Source organism: Zosterops lateralis, assembly GCF_965231275.1.
Source record: "Zosterops lateralis genome assembly, chromosome: 8".
NCBI lineage: Eukaryota > Metazoa > Chordata > Aves > Passeriformes > Zosteropidae > Zosterops > Zosterops lateralis.
In genome coordinates this window covers 19,208,974-19,221,490 of record NC_139768.1, presented here as the reverse complement: position 1 = coordinate 19,221,490, position 12,517 = coordinate 19,208,974, and positions in this window count along the sequence as shown.

Sequence of the window (12,517 nt, the reverse complement as noted above, 5' to 3'; positions counted from 1 at the left end):
AGTGAAATCCTGCAGCAAGGGCACAGAGAGGCTGGTGAATCTCTGCCTGTGGAGGGGTCAAACACCAGACTGGACAAGGTCTGAGCAGCCTGGACTAAGCGGTGCCTCTGTCAAGGCAGGTGGGGAGTGTTGGTCCACCTGACTTCCAGTGGCCCCTCTCAACCTAAATTATTCCATTATTTTCCTCCTGTTGGGAACCGGAACAGAGCTGTGGAATCTCTGTTTTGGATCTTCAAGCCATCATCAGACAAATTAAAAGATATGGGCAGCCTTTGAGACACTTAATATTGTGTTGGTGTGAGAATTATGATCACTGTAAGGTCATGACTGCTCTGCATTTTTAAAAATGTATAAGTGAAACCAGTTTTCTTATTGTATTTCCTTTCTTCACCACATATAAATTCACCCCCGCTGAGTTTTAATCTACTGTGAATTTTCTGGCTTTGTTTCTTTTGAAGAGCTCTTGTAAAAAATTGCATGGACTTTGAATGGAAATGAGAAGTAATTCAAGGCATAGATCTGTTAATCCTGAGAGCCTCAGTGCTACTTCTTCATACACATCGGGAAAATATGCAAAGTTACAGCAATCAGTTACAGCATGGCTGCAATGAATCTGTTATTAGCTCATGCAAGGCACAATACATGAAGACTGATGCAGGAGGAAGGAGGTGAAAGTGATTTTTTTTTTTTATTTAAATGGTCCCAGTTCTATCAATTCTCTGTCTTCTCAGCATGATAACACAACCATGATTGTCTCTGTGAAACAAGAGGATTGACACCCCTTTAATGTATTTAATTTTACAGCAGTTGTTTTCCTAGACATAGTATTTGTAAAGGAAAACTAACAAAACTTGACTAAATAAAGGAAAATAAAGATAATTATTAGGTAGATTTCTCTGTCTTCCTCCTCTATAGAATATGTATGTCTTTTTCGGCTTTCGCATTTTTAAAAAATTTTACCTTTTAAAGAAATGCTACAATTAAAGCCTGAAATGAATAACATCTAATAAGCACCACTCTCTTGCCTTTCCAGTCAGGAAAAAAAGGAGTGTGTCAGTACATTGCAAAGAAACAAATGGTAACAACAGAGTGCTGGGAGCAGCTCAGTCAGGTTATAACTTTGTCCTCATCCAAAGGAGTTTGTGAAGAGCACTATAAATTTCCAGTGACATGAAGGAGGATTTTGCCAGTGACTTAGCATTTGTCTTTGTTTCAATTAATGGTTTGGCTGCCAGGTAAAATGACACAAAACATAGATGAACTCAGAGTACCCCAGAAATCCTTTAATTTCTTTTCCCTCTTTGTTTATTATATTTCGAGCATCACATATAGTTAACAACGTGTCAACACTGCCATTAAAAACCTCTAGTTCTGTTTTTATATATGTGAACTGTAAAAAAATTTGCTTCAGGTTCCAAATTTGCAGGGTCTTGCTCATGAGATCCTGTAAAACATTTTATGAATTCATAAAAATGTGCTAGATTCTGCTCAAGCTCTTGGATTCAGTCTCCTGAATCTCTACCACAAAACTTTAATAATGTGTTTTCGATACACTTTTATTAGTGAATTTCTTACAGAACCTATTATAAAATTCTGATCAGAGTTTCCTTATAGCTTTGTTTCTTCTTATCACAAATTAAAAAGCAAGCTTGCTGTTTCTGCTGTGTTAGAAATCGATTCTTGACTCAGGTAATCACCACACTTTTTCTCTCAGAAAGGTTGTCACATACTTGCACACTTGCACATCTCTCACATTTCCCTCACTTCAGCCTCTCCACTCTGGTTGTTTTAAATAGTTCCAGAAGGATTTTGGATGGCATGGGCAGCCTGGCAGCAATCTTTAAGCAGTGTTACTGTACTTACAAAATCTCCCTGGGGAGGATTTTAATTCAGCAGAGTACCTCTCCAAAGTACTTGAGGGAATTAGGTTTCCAGAAAGGAAGAACCAGGGATATTCATTTGCTCAGCAGAGCTGAAATAAAGTGAATTATCTGTGATATTGTAGAGTTAATAAACGGAACCATTAACATGAGTCTTTACTTTCTGTGGAGTGTCAAAATGCAGGATTTATCCTGCTGTGAAAAAACCATGTTTGTGTCACCCTGTCCCTGACAGCAGCTCAGGGCGTGGGCTAAGACATACATCAAAAAACCCTCACAGTTAAATGACTTCCCTTACAAATTAATTTCCAGATCTCCAAGTTCATGCCTGAGAACATGGACCGAAATGCAGGAAAGCTTTTATTGTGCGATCTGTATCCCTCAGTGGTGCAGCATCAATGAGTTTCAAAGGCTCATTAGCGTTTGCATTAATTGCTCCTGAACGGAGAGGCATTTCCTCTGGCCAGCTTGCAGAGGGTTTCCAATTCACATTAACTAGATTATCTCTTTCCTTTCATAAGGATATGTGCAGGAGAGTTCTATTCCTATATCCCACTTGATATTTTACAAGTGTATGTCCCCCTCTTTTCTTTTAACTGCTATTCCTGCTCTGCAGCTGATGGTTTGGATTAAATGCTGAGGTGTCCATCAGTGTATGTGAAAGTGATATTCAGTATGGACTAGGCCTTCTATATAGATGTGAAATTTATTGTTTATTGTTTCTGATACCGAATTATGTTGTAAAGGTTATTTATTCTGGTGCTCAGTTCTGCTCACAGGCTGCCTTTTATCTGGGGGGCACCGCATCACACTCTCTGTCAGGATAATTTTTCCTGCTGTGGGATAATTTTTAAGCAAATGTCAGTATTATCCCTCACTTCTACAACACAGAGTGATATAAGTAGTGGTAGGCAGTGAGCCTCACCCAATCAAAGAAAACATAACAGGAATCAGCTCCTGCTCCATGGTGAGATTTTGGTAGTGTGGGTGTGCCCTGCATGTGGTATCTGTGTGTGCGCAGGAGCAGAGTCCCTCCTAACCCCTCCTTGGCAGGGTGTACTCTGACCCCATGAAACTGGGCTGTGTTACACTTCTGCTTTCACAAAGCTGCCGCCAGATTTGGGGAAGAAATTAGGACTTTCAAAATTAGGACTCTTCCTTCAAAAATTAAAGTTAAAATTCAGAAACAGGTTGTTGTTTCATCCTTTTATTTCCCTCTGTCCTAACAGGCTGCAGAAGTGCCTGTCCTCCTTCCTAGAGCAGATTGTCAGTGTGGGTTGCAGGGTCCCATCTCTGCCTGGTGTCAGGCCACAGCACTGTGAGTCCATCCCTCCTGCTGGTCTTAATACTGTCCTAAAGCCTAGAAGATACTTTTCTCCCTACTCATTCAGGAATTAAGCTCTTGGGTTATTTCATGGCTTGACCACGGACTGATATGTTCAATGACTATAATTTTTCATGTGGAGAGCTCTGAAAACCACCCAGGACATTGAAGGTGTCTTGACCCTTTTCCTGAGAAAGAGCTTATGTGGCAGAAAGATGGAGTTTTCTTGTTACTTTGTTCTGTAGAAAATCTGTCTTTAGGTGTTTTAAGAAAGGAATTTCACATTTTTTTCTTTCAATATTGCTCACGTAGGAAACTGTTTCAAAGCAGCAAGGGAAACGACCCTGAGAGGAAAGACATGGGAGCAGCTTTCTTGTCACCTGGATAAGGAAGTGACAGGAGGAGGTTACTGCCCTTTCAATACCCATCTGCTGAGGTTAACAAATGCTTCAAACCACATCCCAAGTTTGGTCTCCTATATAATATTAAAAAGCACTTAACTGAATCCTACAGAAGCTGTGTTCTTTAGCAAGCTCTGTGATTACTGGCATCAAAAATGTGCTCTATCTCTGCAGGCAGAGGGAAGGTTACCCTGGAGAGGGACCACAGGGTTGGAGGGGAGGCAGAGCACTGCTGAACAGAGCTTTGTACTTCAGACTTCTTTGTGCAGAGCTGTACTACAGGAGCCCTCCAGTGACTCTCTGTAGTGTGCCAGACTACACAGCAATTCAGAAAGACCTACTTTATGTAGGAGTCATCTCTCTGCATCTGCAGTGAGACAGACAAAAGTAACACAGACTAAATTCCTGTGAAATCTCCTATGACTGACCTGGCAAATGATGTTTACCTGGATAATACCCATCTTTAGAACAAGCTGAAATAAAATCTGAGGCTTGAATGTGCTCCTTGAATCATCAGGATAAGCATCTGAAGGTTATGGTAGTGCCTTGGGTCCATCAGTAATAAAATATGTGTGTGAGCTTGTGCTGTCATTTGTCTCATTTCTAGTAGCACTTTCCCTGGTAGAAGCAAGCAGAGAGTCAGAATGGCCGGGAGTGATAAACTGCTGTGTCAGAGAGTCAGTAAACCTTAGCCACAGAGTCCTTCTGCTTGTCATAAGCAAGTGATTTAAACTTTTATGCCTTAGCTTCTGCCAGCACATTTTGCACAGATTGTCTTTCTTCACCCCACCTTACAGCTGTCACCTCCAACAGAGAGCTTAGAAGTGATAAAAAAATCACCTCTACAAACAGGAGTAAGAAACCACAAAGAAAACTCATTAACTCATTGCTTGTTGTAATCAGTTCAGCAAGAGCTGCAAATCAGTGCTTTCTCCATGGCATCTTACCAAAGACTTTCCTTTAAAGGGAATCTTAGACATGAAAATGAGGATAAAATGCTTGATGGTCCCTAAGGTTTTGGAGCACTCAGTTCCTTCTACAATTAACGGAATTTGGGCCTGTAAATGCCTTCTGTGGCTTTGAACATCCTGCTTGACTGATATTGAAACTGCCAGAGCTCATCAGAAGCTCCCGGGGGTGAGCACTGGCAGGGTGTCCTGGGAGAGGAGGATTCCAGCAGCCGGCACGAAGGAGGAGATGCTCCTTCATGTGGATATGAAATGCTTTACTTTCATAGCTGTGAAGCCACAGCACTTACAGATCTTCAGTGGAGCCTTCAAGTCTTCAATTTCATGTCTTCATACTTTCCAGAAGTCTTCAATTAATTAATTAGTCAATTATAATTTAAAAGCTCTTTGCTGCTGCTCTGGGCTACACATGTCCCTTTGGTTGGCTGCTATGTGACTTTATCCGAGGACCAAACATTCTATTTCTAACTTTAGCAGTGCTCAGAGACCTCCTTCAGCCCAAGACCACTTGTCTGCACTGCTGGCTGTGTCTACACAGAGGAAAAAGTGGTGTTTGTGGTGGTATCTGTGATCTGCAGGGTCTGGCTCCAGCTGGGGAAACCAGTGGGCACCACTGCCATAAAAGGCAGCGGGGCAGTTATTAGGGTCGCATTTCATGTAAGCTTTGGAATGAGAAGTCACATTGGGGGTATTTAGGTGCCTATTACCAACTTTCTTGTAACTTTTGTGAAATCTACTCAAATGTCCACAATAATGGTTAATATAAATGCTCCAGCTCTTTCCAGGTGAAGTGGGAATATTGCATGTTTGTTGTGACTCCTGCTTTGAAGATGTGACTGAATGGATTGTGTCTTGTCTGGTTCCCACTGGTGGAGGCTGCTGCAATGAGAAATGTGATGCTCAGAATCACTTGTTGCACAATGCAAACTGCAGAATAAATCCTGGGAAAACTTGGCAAAAATCATGGACTTTATTCTCCAAGCTGAAATGTGTTTGTTTTAATAGCTGGTCCGGGAGGCGCACTTTGAACTCCTTCTGATAAAAGGCTTTTTTCAAAATTGTGAAAGATTGTACTTCTGCAGATTTCATATTGATCTTCTGTCATTTGAGGGTTTAAAAATAGAATTGTTTCTTTTTGCTAGTTATAAAAAATAAAGATTTTCTCCTTCCAGAAAATCCAGGAGCAGAAAAATTCAACAGCCCCTAGCATGGATCATCCCATAAATGGCAGACTCAAAATAGGACATTTAAAAAAGTGAGTTGTTTGGATGCATTAAATTTATCTGCTCATACCAGAGAGAATTTTCTTTGGTGCAGCTCTTTTAGGAAATCTTACAGTATTAAACCCACAGTGATAGACAGGAATTTTCTCCATCCAAACACTGATGAACAATTTGAAAAAAGCAAAGAAACTGTGATGAACTGTACAGAATTGTCCCTGTAGCTGACAACTTTCTTTTCCGCAGAAGAATAAGACAATTAGAACTGAATAATAGTATTTTCTCTTTCATTTGCATATCTCAGGTTTGAAAAATGTTCTATAGATCTTTGCAAAATTTCACTAAATCTCTTTTTCCCATGGATGGGAAATGAATATGAGTGGCAAATGTAACCCCACTGACTGGTAAATGAAGTCAGTGATTCGAGGGATGGTAGAGAGGCCTGAAGATGACTGGAAAGTCAGAGGTAAAGAATGAAATGCAGCTTCTAACCTCTGGCTCATACAGGTCTGCCAGCTCTCAGGAAGTCTTTGTAAAGAAGTTTTTGGCTGGAATCCTGATGCAAGAAAGGGGAAAAGAAAATCAGCACAGTTTGGACTGACCTTTCAGTTCTGAGAGAAAACTTTAAAGGTGTCAGGCATCTAATTATGCCTTAATTACCTGTATAATGGGACATAGTTACTTTGGAATATGCTTTTCAGTCCAGCTAGGGGTTGTAAGAAGCCATGTAAATCATGGGGTAAAATAAAGTATTTCTATGGGTCCAATTCTCTGATGTTTTACAATTTAAGATCAAGAAATTTATGTACAATGATTCAAACAGCTCTAAATACCTCGCAAGACATAATTCATCCAAAAGTACTTACAAGCAATAATTGAGTCAGCTGATGAATTGAGTGCTAATGGTGAGCAAGGAAGACTTCCAGCATTTGAGAACTGTTAGCTGGATCACCTAATCTGGTACTGAAGATAATTGCCTAGCAATAGTTTTGAAAAAAAAACAAACTGAAAAAAGTTTAATCCCAGCAAGTGTTCATGCAGCTGAAGGAGAGCCCAGAAAGCTGCTGAGATCATAAAACTGAAGTTTATTTTTTGTTGGCTTTTCTACTGGAGTTAACATTTGTAAATGTAATCCCTCAAATGCAGGATGGGTCACACTGGCAGCCCCAGAGGGCGTTAATGGCCCTGTGTGTCCTTGCCCAGCTGCTCCCACCCCTGCCCATGGTCCAGGAGACCCAGGCCAGCTCAGGCAGGGCTGTGACTGTGACTCTGCTCCTGGCTGCCCCTGGACCTCCCCTGTAAGGAGCCTGTCTCCTGGCTTAATCTCTTGGAAATATCTCCTATCCTTTTCTCCAATGCAGTCCTTCTGAAATGCCCTTTGCTGCCATATCCCAAATGTGAAGTCATCCACTAAACAGTTTCTCCAGTGTTTTCTTGGATGGTTGACTGATTCTGCCCATTTTTCACTTTTTGGGCTGAAATGCTGCGGAGCAAATGCTCCTGAGTACTGTGGAAGGAAAGGCAGCAACCAACATTCACTGTCAGTTTGCTATGGATTCCTCAGAATGGGACACAGTGGATCAGGTGAGAATCAGGATTAAAGAAAGAGATATTCTCAAGGTTTCCAAACTCTGGGGAAATAAATCAGTTGCTCAACAGTTCTTAGCCAAAGAAGTACCCACCTGGCCACGTCCTGCAGCCCTCAGGGGAAATCCTGGCATCCCACAGCAGGGAACTGCCCTGACCAAGTGATTTGTATTCTCCTGTTCCTCCTTTAAGGTGAAATGTGGGTGCTTTGATGAAGCCCCTTCTGCATGGGATCTTACCAAATGTTTGGCAGTATTTGAATTTCCAGTTGGGCTCTGGGAAGCAGATTTGGGTCAGTGGAGCACTCTTCAATTACAGTGGAAAGTCAAGCATATGCTTCTGTACTGGAGACATCTATAGTACCTGGGAAGAATAGAAAGTTCCTAAAATTTCTTAGGGAAAGAAAAGAGAATAATCAAATAAGCATTTTACTCATGAAGCAGAAAACTAGCAAGCTAATTAAAAAGTGACAGATCCACAAAAAAAAAAAAAAAAAAAAAAAAAAAAAAAAAAAAAGCTGGACAAAAGACTGTGAAGAAGGAAAATGTATTAATGTATTTGAGATTTTTGTTTATTTGCTTGGTTTTCACACTTAATTTAATTTTTAGTGAAAGATCACTCATCTAAAATACAGCTTTTTCTTCTATGGCATATTTAATGCCAAAGCACATCTAACAATGCATCTCCTTGCCCAGTTGCTTCCATGGAATTCCTGGGAAGCTGGAGAGCTTCACTTTGGTCCAAACACAAATGATAACATCTGTATCAGCAGGGTGGAGAAATATAAGTTTTTGTTTTTTGCCTGCAGCTGTTGAAAACGTCTCTGAGCTTTCTCTTATTTTCTAAGAAGGAGAAAACCCCAGGTGCAGGGGACTTGGACTTTGCAGCTTTGTGACCACAGGCTATTTATTATCATTGCAAACCAAAGAAAGGTTCTGTTTACTTTTAATTTAATTACAGTACATTCTCACGTATGACAATGCTTTAATAGGGGCTCACACTAAATCTCTGTGGTAATTTTCTCTGCCTCTTTGGGCTTAAGATCTTATGAAGATTTAGGTGATTTGTTTCAAAATCCATTCTCTTGTGGACTTCTAGGGGTTTTGTGATGTCAATTCCTGTATTAATTCTTACTCGCTGAACAATGTGCTAATTAGTTTTGAAAACAATTTCACACTTTACTGGGAAAGTAAAAAAACCAATAATTTTAGCTACCATTATAAAATAGTGTGGACAGGAGTGATGACTGAAGCTTTGTCCATGATACTTAAAGCAACATGTGGACAACCTGATGCATTTCTGTTATGTCATCAAAACAGTGCACACTGTTTTAATTCAGCAGCAGTAACAACAAAACAAAACAAAAGCCAAATTCCTTGAGTAGTTCATAGTGTATCATGACTTTCCTAACTGATAGTGCTGGTGTCAGTATTGCTGCAATACTAACAAGTTTATATTTATTATACCTTCTGGTTTGTGTTTCTGCACATTTGTCAGACAGTATCCAGAACGTAAAATGCCATTCAGTAGAAAACAGCAATAAAATTACTGTATATCTTCCTCTTTTCCTCTAATTAATCAAAGAAAAGAGACTCTGGGTGGAACAGAGCTAATTCTGGCTAAAAGGGACAAAGATTAAACTTTTCACAACCCCATTAGATATCCTCAACCAAAGGCACATGAAGCTGAGTGAAAGAAGTAGGGGAAAGCTTCTCTGTAAGCACAGGGAAAAGTTAAAGTGGAAGTTAGCTGAAAAAGAGAGTTGTGTGGGTGAGTTTAGAGGAGCAAAATTGGTGACTATAGTTTGACTATAGAAGAGTGGGGACTTCAGGGTTCTACTGCTATGGTGAGATCTTCTGTGCTTAATACTTGGAGATCAGTCCTAACCAAAACCAAGTTCAGCCTGATACAAAAATTCTTGAGCTGTTCTTTACTGTATAAATAAACTTGTGAGGAAGAAATAAAACATCCTGGTAGGAGATGACAGAAAAAGGCTCACTACACTTTTACAGGTGGAGAACCTGAGCCTTACTCTGAGATCCCACAGGCAGCAGATGGGGCATGAGTTAAGGGAGGTTGGAGGGCCCCAGAATAACTGAATCACTGTCAAAGGGTTTCAAGGAGAGTTAAAGACAACTCAGAAATCCTCCTGGTTTATTCTGGACTAAGGTCCAGGAAAGTCTGTGAAAAAGGTTGTGTTTTCTGCAGTGGATTCAGAATGACACTCAAAATATTTCTTCTTACAAAACTCGTTCATGGCACATAAAAACAAAGCATGTAGCTAAATGTGAATAGCCAGCTGTTGGAAGGAAACATGGAGAATAAGAATTTACAAGGCTGAATCACAGCCTGCCCACTCCTTGTCTCCTATCTTTTATGCCTGGACCTTAATATCAAAAATATGATTAGATCACCTAACCTGAGCTCTGTCATCCAGGTATTCTTATTGAGCTTGTAAATTCCATCTGATCAACTGGTTTTGTCATACTGCTCTGAATTAGCTGCTAACTTCATCAAAAGAGCATCTTTCCTGCAGAGAAAGAACGTACTGATTTTTCTTGTGCCGGTTTTTGAGTGATCAGCTGCTCTAGGAACTTCTTTCCTTTTAGTAAAATTCAGTTAATCCTGTACCTCTTAGGAAGGGCACATCCATACCTAACTCATGCAGCTTAAGTGCTACAGATATTAACAATGGCTGACCCAGTCCTTTCCTACTAAGATCACCTTCCAATGCATTTTTTTCCTTAGTTCTGTAAAAAGACTCATGTTTTACCAATGTTACATGATTTGTGTGATTCACTGCTCACACTTGCAGTATGAGAACTTCTCCATTTGCTCCAGGTGAAGCTGATTTGCGGGCTTAATCAGCCAGGTCACTGAAGAAGCTAAAACCTGAAGAAAGGAGTTAAGTTAGGAGTTGTGAGAGAGTTGTTGTGTTTTCTTTTTGGGTCTTTGTGGGAAGAAGGTGCTCTTTCAATGAGGTATTGTTAAAGGCAAGTGATTTTCAGGATCCTGATAAGGCAAGAGAAGAGAAATCCAGAAGCTGGCTGAAGTTGTTATGTGCCTGAAGATTAGGTATGTAAATATATTGTAGTTCTGACTACTCTTAGTATCTACTGATTTCTGAAAATGTTGAAGCTGTTTGATTGAATGGCATGTGTACAAGAGCTGTGCCTTACTTAAGTGATAGTGGTGATCTACAGCTAATTCATCATTAGTCCTTAGGAAAATTAGGTACTAGATCTTGCTATGGGATCCCTTTAAAGGGCTGGTTTGGGAGCTCTTTATTCTGTGTCAAAATAGTAATCAGCAAAACACTAGATATGGTTGTATGTTTCCCATTCTGCTGAATAGAGGTGATCTAGTTCACTTCTTCTTTCCTTAAAACACTAGCTTCTGCAGAAGGTGTGATACTTGCTTTATATCACATTTACTGGAGGCTAATGGTCTTGCAGGAGATGTTGATGCCTGTAACAGGGCTCTAGGCAAATGTGGCAGAGATTTGGAGCATTGTGTTTTGTTTCCTAATGTGGAAGAGATTCTGTAACTAAAATCTATTTGTCTCCAGGTGCTCTTCATGGTCTACTTAATGTAAGCATTTTCTTGTTACATTACTGCCTGCCTCTCTGCACAGTTCCAAAATAGTGATTAAAACCTGCAGTGACTCAAGGCTTTCCTCTGGGAAAAAAAACAAACCCAACTAATTCTAATAAGAGTGTTTATACCAAGATTCACGGAAATAGTTCTGAGTCTTAGTAAAGTGCAACTGTAGAGGAGATTATGAGCTTTACCCAAAGCTATGTGGGTTGGCATCCAGGATTAGATGTTTTGAATCCTCCTCTTAGGAGGGTGCATCAGTGCTTCTGGAAGGAAATGTTGGATTTTTAATAAAAATAATGAATAAAATTGTCTGTTTGTAAAGGACATGGCAGGAATGTCATAGGCACTTCTTGCTCTCCCACATCCTTTTATTCTCTCTGCCTGGGGTTTGTGACAGGAACTGCAGCAGTTGTTCCATCCAGAGATGTAAGCCTTCACTATACCTTGGTGTGACTGCTGGATTTGTACTTCAGTTTTGATTGAAACCTTTGCTTGGAAGACAAAAGATGCTGAAAGGTACAGGAGGAACTCTCACCTGGAGATTAATACAATTCCTTGTGTCATATGTTGTCCCCTGAACTTGGCAGGCTGAAACTTATTCTAGTTTCAGAGTAAGGGCTGTAAAACAGATTAAGTTAAGCTTTATAGGACATGATGAGCAAAGAATGCATCAAACTTCTTTTCAAAAAGTGAAGGTAGAATTCATTTAGTGCAGATTGCTTAATTAGTGATGGACTATTTGGTGATAGAGAGCCTGCAGTGTAATAGAGGTACAAATTTTGTATGGTATGCTGTTAATTGTTTTTCCCTCTTGTATGTTAAATGACACTTTGCTTTCTTGTCAATGTGTTTGTGAATCAGGAATTAGTAACCAACTGAACACTTTGTTTTATTGGCAAGCTGGTTATAGTAGCAGCCAGAGGCTTTTGTTTAACTTAAATATGAGAAGCCAAGACTTGTACCCAAATTTTAGTTTAGGGAAATGTAATAGACATCTTTCATATCAGTTCAATTTGAATTTTCAGATAATTTACAAATGAAAGGTGATATGTCAAATAGTGGGTACAGTACACGTATTTGTACTCCTCTGTAGCCTTCAGAGCAGACAGTGGGTTGCTGCAACACAGAGCCGAATTCTGATGCAGGGTTCTCTGCAGGTGGTGATAAATGGAGTGTATTACTCAGCAGGGAGTGGGTCTTCCTCAAAGAGTTGAAGGATAATGCAGTGAGAGTGGAGGAAAGTAAGGCTTTTTGTGAGTGTGTATGTGGTAGGGCTTCTTTTAGTCTAGTACGTGTCAAATGGCCTCAAAAATAAATCAAAAATCTCAGCCTTAAGCCCAATTTCAGGAAAATGCTGTGCTAGACTAAGTAGGAAAAATGAGGTGTTGGAAAAGTGAGGTTGACTGAATGGAATAACTGTATGAATAATATATTGTTTTGGTTTCTAACAAACACTGCTGTGTGAATAATGGTCTTTCACTGGGTGAAGACCTTATTCAGCAACCCAGCTTTGAAAAGTTGAGCAAACAGGTAAATG